This window comes from Elephantulus edwardii, unplaced genomic scaffold (assembly GCF_000299155.1).
Source record: "Elephantulus edwardii isolate Elephantulus edwardi_28Jun2011 unplaced genomic scaffold, EleEdw1.0 scaffold00003, whole genome shotgun sequence".
NCBI lineage: Eukaryota > Metazoa > Chordata > Mammalia > Macroscelidea > Macroscelididae > Elephantulus > Elephantulus edwardii.
In genome coordinates, this window is record NW_006399753.1 from 26,664,771 (window position 1) to 26,680,518 (window position 15,748).

The following is a 15,748-nucleotide window of genomic DNA, read 5'->3' on the forward strand; positions in this document are numbered from 1 at the left end:
TCCAAGTGTTTGTATTTTGCATTGTTTTTTTTAATGATTAAGATGCTGTAGCACTAACTGCCCTTTTTTCTGGCTAGATTTTTGTCTATCATTTATAACAGAGTGATGTGACACCCCTTCAAGCTACTTGTTCAAGTACTTTCAATCATTTAAAAATCTTTTTGGAGAACACTTTGACCTGTAAAAATTCTGTCAGGCTTATGCTTATGAAGAAGTCAGATGGCTCAATTTCTCAGTGGAAAAAAAAAAGTTAGAATCACAAATATTCTGTAGCCTGGATTTCTAGCTTTAAAACAAGAGCTATGATGACAACGGTGCCGGACTAGAAAAAGAAAAGACTACAAGTTTCAGAAGGCCTTGCGATATCTGGCGCAGAGGTCTGTGTTTGCTAGTAGCCAGAGCATCACCCTGACCCTTGGGACAGCGCATCCTCTGGGCAATTATGAATTTGGAACGAGTGTCTAACGAGGAGAAGTTGAACCTGTGCCGGAAGTACTACTTTGGTGGGTTTGCTTTCCTGCCTTTCCTCTGGTTAGTCAACATCTTCTGGTTCTTCCGAGAGGCCTTCCTGGTGCCGGCTTACACGGAGCAGAGCCAAATCAAGGGCTATGTCTGGCGCTCAGCTGTGGGCTTCCTCTTCTGGGTGATTGTGCTCACCACCTGAATCACCATCTTCCAGATCTACCGGCCCCGCTGGGGTGCCCTTGGGGACTACCTCTCCTTCACTATCCCTCTGGGTACCCCCTGACACCTTCTGCACAGGTTCATTTTCCCAGGATGGGTTCTTGTGCTCTAATCTCACTCTTGAGCCCACTAAGACTTATTCCCATTTCCCACCATATCTGCTGATATTTCCCAATAAGAACCACGATTCTAAAAAAAAAAAAAAAAACACCAAGAGCTATGAACTATAAAACATTAAGCCCAGATCAAAAAGTCAAACTTCATACAGACCATCTGAGGAGCACTGGTGGCCTAGTGGATAATAACCCAAACAGTAAGCAGTTTGAATCTGTCAGCTGTTCTAGGGTAGAAGGATGGGCTTTCTCCTTCCGTGTGATTTACAGCCTCTAAAAACTTGACTGAAGGGTCAGCTATGAATCACTTCAGACTCAACAACAATGGAGAACAACATCAACAACCGACTATTAACTAAGGCAAACTTGGTTGAATTTTGGATTTCTTCTTTATGAGTTAAGAGCTTAAAGACACTGTAAAACATAGGAGGTTGTGCTGGTAAGCCAAAGTTGGAGCCTCTCTGTTGTTCTAATCCATTAATGCTTCCGTAACAGCAAGGTAGGCAGTCTCTTCCAATGTGGTCTACAGGCTTAAAAAAGACCAGAGTTATCAGCTTTGACTTGGTTTTGACTCAAGGGCCATAAAGTTGAGGTTTTTCATTATATACAAAATGTTTTTATAAAACCTGCTAGAGGGTCATCTGTGAATCAGTTTCAAGTTGTTGGCAGGCATTCTTTGTAAGAGAGCAATTCTTTTCTATTAATAAAAACATATTTAAGCTAGTATAAGTTTGTTTTAAGTATCTACTTGGAAATCCCTCCCATAAGCTAAATCATAGGCACACCATTAAAGACAGTAGAACTGAAATGAATACATTAGAGAGCACATCAAAATATTTTTTCTCTTTTATTTTTCTCTACAATTAACAGAATTTATAACTTTACATTTTAACAATAATCTTCTTTCTTCTTTGTGATTCTTTTTTCCACTTATCTTTCCACCCTATCTCTTTCTGCTTTCTGTCTCTGGACAAATGCTTCCTTTTTGGTCTTTTGATTGATTCCACTAAGGAGTGGGTATCCCCTGGTAGTATTGTTTACTTTATAAGCCTGTTAGTGTTTAAGAGAAAGTTGAACCACAGGTGTGAGTAGTTTAGTTTCAGAACTAAAGGCTAATTTTGAGGCTTCCACACATCTCCTTCAGACTTGGCAATTTTTTATTTAAGTTTTTTTTACATTTTTCTCAACTCTGGCCAAGAGCCTATAGTTTGATCCATTTTGAGTAGTCAACAGGAGGACCCAGGAGCCATATAGTTCTTTTGATATTGGAGTTGTAGTTGTTGATTTTAGGTGCCCTTGAGTCAAGTACAACTCAAAACAAACTCATGAACAACAGATCTGGACCCTGTCTTTCCCCGTGCCATCCTCACAGTCTCTGACGTCCTCAGACCCATTGCAGTTGTCCACCTGTTTGAAGGTCTTCCTCTCTTTCACTGTCTCTCGACTTTCCAAGCATGATGTCCCTCTCCAAGGAATAACCTCGCCTAGCAACATGCCCAAAGTATGGAGACAAAGCTTCATCATCTTTGCCCCCAAGAAGCACTCTGGCTGTATTTCTTCCAGACATATCTGTTCTTTTGGCAATCTATAGGCTATTCAGCACTCTTCTCCAACACCACAATTCAAAGGTATAGATCTTTCTCTGTTACCTTTGTTTATTGTCCAGCTCTCAAATGCATAGCAAAATATTAAAAAGTCCATCACTGAACCAGGTGGCCCTAGTCCTCAAACTGACATCACTGTTCCTCAGTAATCTGGAGAGGCCCATGACAGTAGACTTTCCCAATGCAATATGTCTCTTGATTTCCTGACTACTAGTACCAAATATATTAATTGTGGATCCAGGTAAGATGAAGTAGCTGACAGTTTCAATCTTTTCTCCCTCTATCGTGATGTTGCCTATCAGGTTGTGGTAGACCACTCTTTCTTTCCTCTCTTCCCCTCCCTAGTTCTGGTTATAGGTACTCATTTCTTCTATCGGTTTTGTGGTTTGAGCTGACATATTCTGTTTGCTCAAGACCAGACAGAGGTGCTTTATCATAAACTCTACATCACTTTGTTTATGTTCCCACAATATTATGACTCATTCAGTCCACCTCAATTTACACATTCCCAGAAAGAGAACCCTTTTGTCTCAGCTAAGCTGTTGGACTGGCTCCTGTATCAGCATCCTCATGTAACCTAATAGACTATGGTTATGGGAACCATAATTGGAAGATTCAAGTGGTACAAACATAGTTTCCTGGGTCAAATTTTCACCATGTAGGGGGGAAGGATTTTAAAAATGGATTGATGCCTGGATAGACACCAAGAATGCATTACTATAATGATTTGTTTTATTTTTAGATGATGGAATTGAAGCTGAGGGAGTTCAAGAAACCATATTGTTGTCATGATTTTATTAAGAACTAGAACCAATTTTTAACCCAGATACTCTCATGCTATGTCCATTGAATGATCTCACTATAAAATGTCCTTGAGTAACAAAATAAATCATAAATAATCCCTTTCACCATTAAAATTGGTGGAATCAGAGATTGCTCTCTAATTGGCAGTGGCTTGCAACTGCCAACGCCAGTCCATTAAGTACTAAAAGCTTATTTTTTTAAATTTGCTAATAATACTTTCCCTATTCCATTTTTCTATATCAGTGTTTCTCAGAAATTTACTGATTTGTTACAAGCCATGGGTGGTTAAAATACAATTCTGGGTGCAACCTCAGACATGCAAAAGAATAGGTTTGAGTAGAAATTTAGACTTTAAGTTCTCAAAAAGCTCCTATATTAGTATGATGAGTTAAGTATTTGTATTCTCAAGGTTGAGTGTTTGTTAAGTAATGCAAAAAGAAATAGGTTTTGTTATTTAGCTCCCCATAAAAGTGCCTTCACATAATTAAAATTTAATGTTACATTCTTAGATTTCATAGAAAAGTCTAACTGCTATTTGAATGAAGCTTTAAATTTTTTTTTTATTATGGCCATGTGTTTAAGCTTCCTTAATTTGAAAGTAATATATACTCAAGAATAAAATGGGGAGGCCAGTGATCTTGTCCTACACTGACTTGCACCAGAGCAAATGACCAAGGGAAAGTCACTCATTAGTAATTCACTCATTCACTTACTCTTTTCAAAAACATTTCCTCAACACAGTTCTGTGCCATGATAATGTTTATGCTTGTAAAGATTGTAGGGGAGTTAGAGGAAGGATAGAACAAAAGATTTTAGTCATCATTTGCCTTTTTCTCCAATGCTGAAGTTACCTTTTCTGCCTTCCTTTTTGTAGAAAAGGGGAGAGGGACAAAATAGCTGAGCAGAAGCGCATGAGGTCTTGGTTTGCCTATGTAACGGCAAGAAAATGCCCAAAGTGCTGAGTAATGCCTGCAAATGTGACAAGGCAGTCAGCCCCTTTACTGCAGCTGAATTAGGCCTTCGACCAGTGTCATTTTATCCTCGACGCCTTTATAATCTTGTTTCTTACCTCAAAATTAACCTCAAGCTAAATAAAACATGTTCTAAATTTACCTGTTGTTTCTTTACTCAAATCCGTAGCATCGAATTCTGTCTTGTGAACACTCTGCCTTGGCTCTTATTGCCTATTAGAGAAGTAAAAATACTGAAAAAGGTTCAATCCTTGGTTTCTAAAAACAGTTAAGAACAATTTCCTGAAGTAAATCCCTTTCTCGTATTTAGTGCTTGAAGGAATTGATGTTACATTGCTTATATGAGCTTCCTACTAAAAAAAAGGAAAAAAAGGAATAGAAAATCTCCTTTTCATCTCAGCTGGGAGCAAGCAGTGCAGCACCAGAGAGAAAGGGTTTTCTTTCCAAGTTCTCTGCAGCATCCTCATACTGCAGTGGTACATTGGCGCAGAGCTGTGTGTGCATTGTATAACTTCCTCCGTCAGGGAGTCAGCTGTTGCCCTGCCTTCATATAAAAAAATATATCATTATTGAGACAAAACAAACCAACCAAACAAAAAACACCAAAGCAAAAACTGATGCAGGTTTATTCCTGCTATCTTGGCATTTAGTTCATGCTGATTGTGGTGTTATAGAATATTAGCAATTGAAGTGGAATGTTATTGTGCTTAGGAATATTTTTGGTAAAATAGATTAAGATGTGCGTGTTCGGAAAATGTAATTCAAAACATAGCATAAGTTGAGAAAAGATAATTATGGCATAAGACCATTATCACACACACACACACACACACACACACTCTCTTACACTTAATTATAAGAAGCCAACGAACTCTAATGGCTGAGTGGTAAAGAGTTGCACTGTCAACCCAAAGGCAGGTAGTTCAAATACACCGCCTGCTCCATGGGAGGAAGACAGAAAATCTCTTCCTGTGCTGTCTTAAAAACCTGCTCAAGCCCTAATTCAACCATATACAACATTATGAAGCTAGGGAAAAGTTTAGTCACGAATAGACCTAATAGAAGAGAGAGGAGAATAAAAGTTAAGGAATAGGTAAGTTAGATGAAGGAAAAGGCAATACACAGTAAAAGGTTGATTAGACATTATAATAAATAAATCACATTAATAAATGTTAATATTATCAGGAGCAACAGTGTCTCTCTGGAGACTAAGGTGCGCCTGATACAGGCCATGGTATTTGCAATCGCTTGTTATGCATCAGAGAGTTGGACAATCACTAGGGAGGACAGAAGGAGAGTGGGTGCTTTTGAGCTGTGGTGCTGGAGAAGGGTACTGAATGTACCCTGGACTGCCAGGAAAACAAACAGATTCATCTTGGAGAGGATTAAACCAAGCTGCTCCTTGGAGGCAAGGATTCTGGGGCTTCGTCTGACATACTTTGGACATGTTGCCAGGAGGGATGGGTCCTTGGAGAGGGACATCATGCTTGGGAGGGTGGAGGGACAGCGCAGGAGGGGAAGACCCTCTATGAAATGGATTGATTCGGTGACTGGGGTAATCGGGATGGGTGTGTCAGAGGCGGTGCGGTTGGCGCAGGATAGAGCAGGGTTTAGAGCTGTTGTGCATAGGGTCGCTATGAGTCGGAAATGACTTGATGGCACATAACAACAACAACAACAATTATTAAAACAAGAATGATTGTATGGAAAATGAATGGTTTACAAACTTATTTGAAAAAAAGTGAGTAAACACATTTAATAGATAAATTGAGTGAAGAGAAGCACAATGTACAATAAGGGAATCATTAGACATTATGATTAATTATATTAACCATTGATAATGCTATAAATAATATGGTATGAAGATTGCATACACAAAAGGTGCATACACATAAAATGTGCATAAAAATTGCAATTTTGGTGCTATAAAACTAAAGATGAATGATCAAATGAAATAAAGTGTTATAAAAATGTATATTAAGGAAAAGCTATATGATTTATAAACTCTCACTCAAGTAAATAAATTCATCAAAGCCAAAACCTGAAATCCTTCATTAAGGGTAATAATATGATTACAATAAGATTAAACCGACAGTTAAAATATTAGATAGTGGCATTTGGAGTGTATAGAGGATTTTGCTTTTAACTGAGTCTTAAAAACAAACTGAATACTATTTATGGAGTTGGAACTGACTCATATCTGACCTTCCACAGATTTTCAGAATCTCTATATTGCCTTCGAGTTCTGGTGCTGGAGAAGAATACTGAACATAAAATAGACCACTAAGTAGAAAAAAACAAAACTAGGTCTGTATTGGAGAGGATGAAACCAAGTTTCTCTGTGGACAGGCGAGGATTTTGAAGCTCTATCTCACGTACTTTGGGCACATGGCCAGGAGGGACTGGTCTTTGGAGAAGAACATCATGCTCAGAAGGGTGGAGGGACAGTGCAGGAGAGGAAGACCCTAGATGACATGGATTGATACAGTAACTGGGGCAATGGATATAGGTGTGTCAGTTGTCAGTGAGAATGGTTCAGGACAGAGCAGGCTTTGGAGCTGTTGTACACAGAGGTGCTATGAATCACAGTCAGCTCAACAGCACATAACAACAAAAAACAAATTGTACAAAAGGAGACTGTCCATCTTCTCCCTGTTGAGTATATGGTGGATTCAAACTGCCTGCCTTTGGGTTGGCAGCACAACTCCTTATCCAGTAGGTCATGTAGCAATTATTCACCTAGCCAAAAATATGTTGAGATTCTATTAAGGGCTTATCACTTTTCTTGGATGTTAGAGAGATTAGCTACGGTAACTCATGTAAAGGTATAGCATGTTAGTTGTGATTTAAAATAAAATATCTATCTCATACCCAATGTACATTAAGGACAATATAGCCTGTGGACTGAGGGGATTACAGAAGATGTGGATACTATTTAAGAATAGCTAAAGGATGACAAATTACCATTCTTCCTTTTCCTTTTACGTGAAAGAGATTATATCACCTCTAAAATAGAAGGAAAATCTAGCTGTATGACTCACATAAATGTTTAAGAGTCTTTTCCACTGTCATTATGACTGCTCATTTGTAATAGTTCCAGGCTTATCTGTCTCAACCACCTTATCTTTTTTCCCCCCCTTGTTGAGATTATATGTACAGGACAGTTGTTATGGGCCATCGAATTGCTTGTGACTCATAGTGAATCTATGTACAATAGTCCTGAACTCTGCTCTATCATGAGCCAGTCTCACTGTCTCTGACACACTTATCCCATTATTTCAGTTACTGTGTCAATCCATTTAATCTGGGGTCTTCCTTTCCTAAGCTCTCTCTCTACCTTCCAAGCCTGATGTCCTTCTCCAGAGTCTCTCCTAACCACATGCCCAAATATGTGAGAGGGAGCTTCAAAATCCTTGCCTCCAAGGAACAATCTGGTTTCACCCTCTACAGAATAAACTTATTTGTTCACTTGGTGGTCCACAGTATGCTTGGTATTCTCCAGCACCACAACTCAAAAACACTAAGTATTCTGTCATTTTGGTCATTTTCCAGGTCTCTAATGGATAGCAAGTAATTGTGAAGACCATGGCCTGAATCACGTATACCTTAGTCTCCAGACTAACATTGTTGCTCTTCAGAACTTTTGAGAGGTCCCTGACAGCAACCTTCCCCAAAGCAATTCTTCTTTTGATTTCTTGACTGCTGATGCCAAGAATGCTGATTGTGGACCCAAGCAAGCTGAAATTGTTAATAACCTCAATCTCTTCTCCATCTATCAGTTACTGCCAAATAGTCCATTGATGAGAATCTTTGTCTCCTAGATGCTGAGCTTCAGTCCCAACTGAAGACTGAAGTCCTTGCTTGACCTTCTACAGCAAGCACTTCTGGTCCTCCTCAGTTTCAGCAAGCAAGATTATGTCATTTGCATAACATATGTTGTGACTGAGTCTTTCTCTAATCCTGATGCCACATCCCTCTCCATAAAGTACAGTCTCCCAAAATATTGAAAAGGTATGGAGATAGGATGCATCTGTGACAGACTCCTTTCTTGATTTTGAACCATGCAGTGTTTTCTTCCTTTGTTCTAATGACTGCTGCCCAATCCAAGTATAAGTCTTGCATGAGCACAATCAAATGACCTGAGATTCTCATTCTTCTCAAGGTTAGCCACAATTTGTTGTGATCCACATAGTCAAATACCATAGTTTAAAAAAAGGAAGGACATTATTAATGTGGAAAGATGACTACCCGAAATTTTAAATATATTCTCATGTTGACGCTCCAATGTCAATAATAAAAATTGGTTTTACTATTAATTCTGCTAAAATTAGTAGCAGACCAGGTTTAAGAAGTCTTGAGTCAACATAGTCACATAGATATGAATTATACTGATAATGAGCATAGGTGCGTATATATCTCTGTTTTTAATCTTAGTTCCAATTTTTTTTTGGTGTATATTCTTAGAAGTGCAATAGCTGTGTTATATGGGATTCCTATTATCAGCTTTTTGAGGAAATGGAAAAATGCTTTCCAGAATGTTAGTACCATTTTAGAATCCCACCAGCAATGCATGAGAGTTCCAAATGCTCTACATTCTCTCCAATATTTGTTTCCTGCAGTCCTGTTAGACTTTCGTAGTGCTATGCAGGTGACATCAATATCTCATTGTTGTTCTGGTTGGCATCTCTCTGTTTAATAGTGATTTTAAGTATTTCTTCATGTGTCTGTTGGCCATGCAAATGTCTTCTCTTGTGAAGAGATTTTTCATGTCTTTTGCCCATTTTGTTACTGGGTGATGAGTCTTTTTCTTGTGGAGGCTCAATTGTTTTCTGGAAATTTTCATCAGGAGACCCTTATCTGAAATGTCATTGCCAAATGTTTTTTGTTGTTTTACTTTTATAATCAACTAGAAGATAATCAACATCAACTAGAATATGGAAGGATTACAAGTCATTAAACTAAAAAGAATTGGCTGACATGGGACTGTTTTTGAAAGAAGTACATGACCATGAACCAATGGTAGTAAAGGAGAAAGTTCAAGCTGCACTAAAGGCATTGGCAAAATATAAGGCATCAAAAATTGATGGAATAGCAATTATCATGTTTCAACAAACAGTTGTAACCCTAGCAATTCTCACCAGTTCATACCAAGATCTGGAGGACACCTACATGGCCAACTAACTGGAAGAGATCTATATTTATTCCTATTCCTCAAAAATAAAAATAATCCAACAGAATGTGGAAAATATTGAAAAATATCCTTAATATCACAGTCCAGTTAAATCTTGCTGAAGGTTACTAAAAGTGACTAGAATAGTATATTAACAGAACTGCCAGAAATTCAAATCTGATCTTGAAGAGACCATGACACCAGGGACATCATTGCTGATGTCAGACAGAGCTTAACAGAAAGAAGGGAACACCAGAAGGATATCTGTCTTTGTTTACCAGACTATGAAAAAGAGTTTGTGTGCATCACAACAAATTGTGGCTAACAATAAGAACAATGGGAATTCCAGAATATTCATTGTGCTCATGAGAAACCTATTCCTAGACAAAGAAGCTGTTGTCCAAACAGAGGAAGGGAATGCTTCAGGTTTCAAAATCAAGAAAAGTGTCTATCGGGGATGTATCTTCTCTCTATCCCTCCTAAATCTGTATGCTGAACAGATCATTTAAGTAGCTGGATTTTATGAAGAAGAATATGGTATCAGGATCAGAACAAGATGGATAAACAACCTACATTATATAGGTGACAAACCTTACTCACTGAAAGCACTTGAAGCCCTTGCTGCAGAAGATTAAGGACTACAGTTTTCAATATAGATTGGATTTCAACATCAAGAATACAAAAATCCTCAAAACTGGGCAAATGGGCAACATCAAAATAGATGGAGAAAAAATTGAGGCTGTCAATGATTTCCTCTTACTTGAATTCACAGTGAATACCAGTGAATACCCTTGGTACCAGTAGTCAAGAAATCAAAAGGCTAATTGCATTGGAAAAATCTGCTGTCAGGGACAGCTCCAGAGTACCACAGAGCAAGGATGTCAGTTTAAAAGGTAAGGTGCAACTGATCCAAGCCATGGTCCTTTAAATTACTTTTTATGCATCTGAAAGTTAGACAATGATTAAGGATGACAGAAGAAGGATGGTTACTTTAAGTTTTGGCTTTGGAGAAGAGTATTGAATATCTCATGGACTTCCAGGAGAATTCATAGACCTGTCCTGGAGAAAGAGAAACCAGGGTGGTCTTTAGAGGCAAAGATGGTGAAACTCCATCTCACATACTATGAGTGTGTTGAAATGAGGGGCTAGTCCTTAGAGAAGGACATCATGCTTGGAAAGATGGAGGGTCAGAGAAAAAGAGGAAGGCCTTCAACAAAATAGCTTGACACAGTGACTGCAACAATGGACTGGAAGATACGGGTGCAGCAATGGGTGTCAGAGATAAGAGGATGGCATAGAATAGGTAAAGATTCAGAGCCATTATTCATAAAGTTGCTATGAGTCGAGTCAACTCAACAGCACAGAGCTATGATTTCCTAATTATTTCTAAGTACTCGCAGTTCCAGGCTTAAGAGAAATACCAAACGCTTATCTAGATACACAGCTAGATAGACTGAGATACTTAGGGATGTATGTTGAAGGCGATGAAGGTATTTACTGATTAGTTACAATACTTTGTTAAATTCACTAAGTTTTTCTTGTTATGTGTAGCCAGGTTAACTTGACTTCATTGACTTGATTGGGTGTTGTTAACAGGCTTATTGTATCTTCTGTGAATCAGGAAGAGTTTTAAATGCTAAAAGAACTTCCAGATATTATTTGAGAATAACTCCTTTAGTTACTCATTGAAATGTATGAGAAATAATATTATCAACAATTTGTTTTAACAATTAGTAAATGTTACATATCTTTATGGAGTACCTGAGTGGCACAAATGAACAAATTTGATGACCAGTTGACTATTCCATGGTTCAAATCCATCCAGAGCTACCTTAGAAAACAGGCTTAGAGGTCTGCATCTGTAAAGTGACAGCCTTGAAAACCTATGTAGTGCAGTTCTGCTCTGCTCTCCTGAGGTCACCATAAGTTGGAATCAACTTGACAGCAATTAACAATAACAACCTGAACCTCTGAATTTTATTAGATGAGGTAAGGTGAAAACGAATATGTGGAATTTTGTCTGTTCCATAGTAACAGACTGAATTCATAACTACAGACATTCATCTTGGTAATGAGGGCATATGTCAGTGAAAGTAGATCTTTGTTATCTGGAAAGACAAATCACATGCTTCTAGCAACTGTGTATCCCATAGTCATAATACACAAACAGAGAAAGAGAGGGAGGGGAGGGATGGAGGGAGGGGAGGGGGGAGGAGACGGAGGGAGGAAGAGAGAGAGAGAGAGAGCGCTTTCTTATTAAGGAAATGCTTTTTATTATAAATGAACTATATAATTTTAAACATCATTATGGACTCAAGTAAGCATACTTACCTACTCCCTAACCATAAGTATTTTTTACAAGTATTCTTGTTTAAAATGAAATTTAAAATGCATTAAATTCTTTCATGACCATTGTGCTATGTTCATCCTTTGTGAGAATCTACTGACCACTGATTTAACTTTTATCACTACTTGTTATTGAAAAACAAAGCCCTCTCCACTGACTTCCCCTCATTAGTCAACCATTTTCTTCAAGAATGAGTAGATTTCTCTGGTACGTTATATTCTATCCTTGTGCTCTGCATTTTTGTACAGTTTCTCCCTGATGTCTTGATACTTGTGTAAGAAAGCATACACCAAAAATGCCTCATATTTAAGTATCCTTTCTTTCAAATTGACTATTCTCCTAGCTAATTCCAATTCTACCACTTCCTAAAAAACAAGACTTCCCCAACCTTGAGTCTAAGTGATTGACTCACATGGATATTATTCAAATTCAAAATTGAGAAGGAAACCGTCTCTTTCATTATCTCACATTGATGTATAAACTATTTACATATTGACCATACATATTTTCCCTCAAAAAATGTTTGGTAACTGAACTGAAAATGTTAATAGAATTTCAGAAAATGTGAAGAGAAGAGTTTTTAAAAGAAAATCCTTCATCTAGTTTTCAGGTTGTTGTCTTTTAGTAAAGAAAAATATAAGATACTCAGGTCAATTTGAATTTCAGAAGTGCAAGCCAATATTTTATTAGCATACAATTGGACTCAAATGATTACTGTTGAAATGGAACAGACCCTCTGGTGGGTTTTCTGAGGCTATAAACCACATGGGAAGAGATTGGCCATTTTCTCTCTGTAGTCACTGATGGATTTGAACCACCAGAGAGCTTCCTGGTTGGCAGGGAAATTCTTTTGGGCTATGCCATTCAAGCTCCTTTTGTTAGTATAAGTGTACCTTAAATATTCTGTTATATGTACTAAAATTGTATCTGTTATTCATCTAAAATTCAAATGTCACTAAGTCACATGTATTTTATTTGGCATCTCCATTTAAGATCCTATAAATCACTAAGCTGATTACTGATATCCTCTGTGGAATCAAGGCAGCTCTGGTCTTCTCCTCCATCCCCTCCCAGCCAGGCTCCTCTTGATTCTTGGATACCCTTATAATGTCTTCACCCAGACTCTTTACCTGAGAGAGAAAAGCAGTGTAAAAAAGAAATTCAAGCATTGTCTGATCAAACTCTCTAACATTTTACAAACCAAAACAATTAATCCCCCATCTAGTTCAAGGAACTTTCAGATTTTGATGGGGGAGAGAGAGCAGAAATGGGAAATACTGGTGAGTTTGAGCAGAAGGAAAAATTCTTTTAAGCTTTAGCTGAATATAATAATAGTATTTAAATGATTTGCAAGGTTTGAACAAAACATACAATTTAATGACTTCAGCTGGCACCTGCTACTGAGGATAACAATGCAAATTTTTGCAGCACTTAAGAAATGTTGGAAAACATTGACATGGGAAGACAGAAATGGATCCCCCAATCACGCATTATTTTTCCTTTAGAGATTAGGTAAACTTTTTTCAGTTCTTCTCTGGTGACACATGAAAAAGAGATAGATATTGTGGAAATGGACAGCTAGAAAGGATGCAGGAGATGGACTGAGCCTCCTTTTTTTTTTTTGGACTGAGCCTTCTATTTCATTGTCTGTTAAGCTTATTAACATTCAGTTTGACTTACCAACGGTCTCTTTGAATGAGATGACAATTAAATTTGCATCTAGGTTAGGGAATGTGAGATACTGCGAAGACTAGTATTTTGGAGGCACAATATTTGCCCAGTTATCGACATGCGGTTTACTGAATGGCAGAATAACATATTGTATACACACACACTCGGGGTGAGAGAGAAAGAGGCAGACTTGTAGAGTTGAGTTGTGGGAGATGTGCAGTTTTCAAAATCTGTGGTTGATTGTTCAGTCTTTTTCAATTCTGGAACTTAAAAACAAAAAATGAAGCAGTGACTTTCATTCATATATACCTAAATCTCCATGTCAAAATGCAAGTTACCAGAAGTCTCATATCTGTAATTTGCTTACTTAACTCTGGGATGGTCTTGAGATATTGTTTTCTGTTTGCCAACTTTAGGCATCATAGGCCTGTCCAGTGCATTTTACATGGAATTGCTCACTCACTCATTGCCATAGAGTTAAAACTGACTCATAGCTGACCCTTAAGCAGGTGTTCAGAGGTTGTAAATAGCTTGGGAGATTTTTCATCATCCAATCAATACCTAAAAAATGAACAAAACTGGTTGTCCACACCGTGTGTTGCACACCTAGATAAGAATAGACCTGGATGTATTTAAATTTTGTAAATAAACTAGTAAAATAAAATTGAAACAACAACAACAAAAAGAATAGACCTGGATAAGGGCCTGCTAAGGCAGTAGTGCTGGACATCTGCTAGTGCCCACTCTATACAATGTGGCATTTATCATTAGCTGGCAAGCACTCGATCTAGATAAACTATAACAACACATGAAGGGTCTCCAGTAATCTATCTAGGTCTGTAGTCTGGTGTCACAAATGAGATATAGTGAGAATGAACAAATTTATATTATAGACAAAAACATAATGGCTAATTTAAGTATAATTTTATTTAATAAAGATCATTTTATATCCTAAATAATAAATAATATATGGGGATATTAATACATAATGAATTTTTTAATCAGGACATTATTTCTGCCTTTCATCTTTTCAAGGAGCCGTGCTGGCATTATACAGGATGTATTGGGGCAGCTGACCAAAAGGTTGGCAGTTCCAGTCCACCAGCCACTCAGTGGGAGAAAAGGGACAGCGCCTTCCTGTAAAGATTTACAGTCTCTGAAATTCAACTGAGGAGGCTTAATGAATCAGAATAAACTGAGTGGCAGTGGGCATGAAGTGGTTTCCATCTTTCCAGATCTATTTTCTGTAAGGTTTTTGAACTTAGCCCTTACCATAATGGGTCATCTTTGAACAAGATTACTTAGTAATAATTGCAGATAATACTGGACATTTGCCTGTAGTCTTTCTGTCCATGTAACGTCCAGCATTTCCTGTTCAGATTCACTACTTTCAGAATCTTTCTCAGCCAAATCTCTGCAATCCTAATACTACTTCTGATTTCAATTTTTGGTAACTCAGAGAAATTCTTTTTGTCTTCTGATATTTCTGAAAAGTAATAGTATTAAATGTCAAATGCACATTCTCTAAACTCTACCTCACCTCTCTCTTTGCCCTTAGTTCCAATTTTCATAGGGCTTCCCACCTGCCTCCTCTCCTAAGCTGTATCTCCTCATACATCAACTGTGCCCTCAGTTGATTTCATAGTAGTTCCTCTAAGCAGGATGAATACATTAAAACTGATTTTGTTACCAAGCAATACCACAACTGTTGCCAAATCCAACACTGCTGGTAACACCATTTGACTGCTGCTTCTCAAGGATTTACCTTGAACACTCAGTGACATCTCCAAGAATTAAGGGTGAAAACCAAGGGGAGCGAGTACCTACGAGTTCTTGAGAACACCATTACCTACATATTTAGTAAAGAATTCACCAAAGAGGGGACCTATATTTCTCTTAAGAATCAAGTCTAACTATGACATAGCATGAGAACCAAAGGATGTTCTCACTCATTAAAGATACTCCGTTATTCAACTGAAATTTCTGCAAATATCTGCAAAGAGAGAAAGTAATTACCCCCCCCCAATATGTTTTGTTAATGTGCCAGTACTGAGTTCTTTTTCCTTCGAAAGGAATTGTACCAAGTAAGCCTGATTTTTTTTAACCTCCCATTATTGGCCCACAGCAATCAAAAGACAAATGCTGAGTTTGGCACATTTTCCCTGGCTGCTACTTATAGCCACATAACTCCCACTTTTTACAGCACCATCTGCAAAGATGACCTGCATTGCCTGAGTGAGAACAGCAAGAATAATGCCACTCATTCTGGCAGTACCTTTGTGAGGTTCATATTAAATTTCTTTTAGACAGTGATTTTCGTGTAAAATTGAATTGACTCCTGACATTTTGACAAAGGAGAGGAAAAGAAGGAAGGAGCTGAGCAG

General features: G+C 37.9%; 1 pseudogene; it reads left to right on the top strand.

Moving 5' to 3' along the window:
• The first annotated feature begins 442 nt into the window (after positions 1–442).
• Positions 443–748, top strand: LOC102864911 (annotated as a pseudogene).
• The last annotated feature ends 15,000 nt before the right edge of the window (positions 749–15,748 follow it).